Here is a 3282-nt window from a genome sequence, read left to right on the forward strand (position 1 = left end):
ACACGGCCAATACGGATGACGAGTCGTAATCGAACATATATTCGAACGGATCGTTCGGCCGCTCGGCGGCCTAGCGAAACCGTCAATTGCACGCGCGACAGAGATGCGGCGCTACGACCGGAGTCGCAGCGATCGCCGCTCGTCACGCGAACAGTGTGGCTTTTTGTTTTTATGCAGCCGGCCCTCAGACAGGAGTGGTCCTGGATATTTCTCCACGGACCGCAATGTGCGTTCGAAATGTCGATGTTCAAATGTGTCCTGCAGTTCACACTATGACGCGCAGTTAACTGCGTTCTTCATCGACCCGCGAGCCAAGTGATCCACCGTTCAGGGTAATCGTTTTGTTTTTGTGTGTGTTTTTGTATGAGAAAATATAAAAGGTGCGAAAAAATTAAACAAAAAAATTTGAAAATAATACTTATCATTAACGTGTACGACAAATGAAAAGAAAGAAAATCTCTTTTATTTGCGTGGTTGTACACAAAAATTATAAAATATTATTTCAAAGTATCAATAGGCGATAGCGAACGCTAATCAAAGCGTGTCGCAACGCACACGTCGCGAATCGACGAGAGAGAGTCAACCGTCTCGGATTCGATTTTGATTCGTATCATTCACGTGTTTTTGTATTTTTTTCTTTTTTTGCGAGTCTTTGACAACAACAAAACAAAAAGAAAAAACCAACGTTAATGATCCTTCCGCAGGTTCCCCTACGGAAACCTTGTTACGACTTTTACTTCCTCTAAATGATCAAGTTTGGTCAACTTCCCAGCAACGCCGACGGCCGTGAGGCCACCGCGTGTCGGTCCGAAGACCTCACTAAATCATTCAATCGGTAGTAGCGACGGGCGGTGTGTACAAAGGGCAGGGACGTAATCAACGCGAGCTTATGACTCGCGCTTACTAGGAATTCCTCGTTTATGGGGGATAATTGCAAACCCCAATCCCCAGCACGAAGGAGTTTCAACGGGTTGCCCGGGCCTCTAGGCCAGGGAGAACATGTTGATTCCTTCAGTGTAGCGCGCGTGCGGCCCAGGACATCTAAGGGCATCACAGACCTGTTATTGCTCAATCTCGTGCGGCTCGAAGCCGCCGGTCCCTCTAAGAAGAATTTTAATACGTCGCCAGTGAGTTGCGCTCCCCGAGAGTCGCGCACACCTTGAATGACGACGCCTATTTAGCAGGCTAGAGTCTCGTTCGTTACCGGAATTAACCAGACAAATCGCTCCACCAACTAAGAACGGCCATGCACCACCACCCACCGAATCAAGAAAGAGCTGTTAATCTGTCAATCCTTCCGGTGTCCGGGCCTGGTGAGATTTCCCGTGTTGAGTCAAATTAAGCCGCAGGCTCCACTCCTGGTGGTGCCCTTCCGTCAATTCCTTTAAGTTTCAGCTTTGCAACCATACTCCCCCCGGAGTCCAAAATCTTTGGTTTCCCGGAAGCTGCCCGCCGAGCCATTGTAGTAACGTCGGCGGATCGCTAGATGACATATTTACGGTTAGAACTAGGGCGGTATCTAATCGCCTTCGAACCTCTAACTTTCGTTCTTGATTGATGAAAACACCTTTGGCAAATGCTTTCGCTGATGTTCGTCTTGCGACGATCCAAGAATTTCACCTCTAACGTCGCAATACGAATGCCCCCAGTTATCCCTATTAATCATTACCTCGGAGTTCTGAAAACCAACAAAATAGAACCGAGATCATATTCTATTATTCCATGCACGAAATATTCAAGCGGCATTTTGAGCCCGCTTTGAGCACTCTAATTTGTTCAAAGTAAAATTGTCGGCCCACCTCGACACTCACCGAAGAGCACCGCGATAGGATTTTGATATTGAACCGGCGTTTTACCGCCGGCTCACCGACGATATGCTCCGCAGACGTGTCAGTATCACCGCGGATGCGGTGCACCGACAGCGCGGCGCACAAATGCAACTACGAGCTTTTTAACCGCAACAATTTTAGTATACGCTATTGGAGCTGGAATTACCGCGGCTGCTGGCACCAGACTTGCCCTCCAATTGTTCCTCGTTAAAATATTTAAAGTGTACTCATTCCGATTACGAGGCCTCGTAAGAGTCCCGTATCGTTATTTTTCGTCACTACCTCCCCGTGCCGGGAGTGGGTAATTTGCGCGCCTGCTGCCTTCCTTGGATGTGGTAGCCGTTTCTCAGGCTCCCTCTCCGGAATCGAACCCTGATTCCCCGTTACCCGTGACAACCATGGTAGTCGCAGAAACTACCATCGAAAGTTGATAAGGCAGACATTTGAAAGATGCGTCGCCGGTACTGGACCGTGCGATCGGCAAAAGTTATCCAGATTCATCAAAATTAACGACTTCGGACGCATGGCCCTCCGCCGATTGGTTTTGATCTAATAAAAGCACTCATCCCATCACTGGTCAGAGTTCTGATTGCATGTATTAGCTCTAGAATTACCACAGTTATCCAAGTAACTGAGTAAGATCTAAGGAACCAAAACTGATATATTGAGCCATTCGCGGTATCGCCTTAATACGGCTTGCACTGAGACATGCATGGCTTAATCTTTGAGACAAGCATATAACTACTGGCAGGATCAACCAGGGAGCTGCTTACGCAAACGACACGCCTACACCGCGGTCACGCGGCTTCGGCGAGCCGCTGGCTCGGCGGCGTCGAGGGGCGCGCGCTTGCGCGCGCGCCTTCTCGACACGCGTGAACGTAACGCGTCGAATTTGCACGCGACGCGACGTTCGCGCTTCATATCGATAGACTAACTTTGACCGGTCTACGAGCGGCCGTCCCGTCACGATCTCGCAACGAGGTGATGTACAACGATGCTCGACCACTGTGAGGGACATAAAACTGCAACGAACACGACCCCGCGGGCGGGAATCGATGTTGTGACAATTTGAAAATTGAACATTCATCTAAACGCAACTTCTCAATTTTTATTCAATACGTTATTGTAAACATATTAAAACTCGGCTGGCAATTACATGCGCACACACACGCATGATTCGCACTAGATACGATCAACGCCCGGAGCTTGAGGGATAAATTCCAACACGACGCTGCGCACACCGTTTCGACGATGGGCGCGTGTGCGTCCTCTTTTATACATTCTTTCCATATACGGTCGCCGTGGCGACCGCGCACGTGTCGAACACGCTAGGCGCCCTGCGTTGAGGTGTGCCTAGAAGCGTATTCTTTTAACATCACAGATAACACCGGGGGAGACGGTCCCAAATCTTGGTCGATTGGTAACATCACCATACGGTCTGCGAACGCGGTGC

At 49.3% G+C, this 3282-nt stretch overlaps 2 non-coding genes across 2 annotated transcripts; both read right to left on the minus strand.

Moving 5' to 3' along the window:
• Window positions 1-178: 178 nt before the first annotated feature.
• Window positions 179-335, minus strand: LOC123719732. The gene has a single exon (XR_006755796.1). It is a non-coding gene; the product is annotated as a 5.8S ribosomal RNA (ribosomal RNA).
• A 352-nt stretch (window positions 336-687) lies between these two features.
• On the minus strand, window positions 688-2593 carry LOC123719733. Its single transcript, XR_006755797.1, has one exon. It is a non-coding gene; the product is annotated as a small subunit ribosomal RNA (ribosomal RNA).
• Window positions 2594-3282: the final 689 nt, after the last annotated feature.

Source organism: Pieris brassicae, unplaced genomic scaffold (genome assembly GCF_905147105.1).
Source record: "Pieris brassicae unplaced genomic scaffold, ilPieBrab1.1, whole genome shotgun sequence".
In the NCBI taxonomy this organism is placed as follows: Eukaryota; Metazoa; Arthropoda; class Insecta; order Lepidoptera; family Pieridae; genus Pieris; species Pieris brassicae.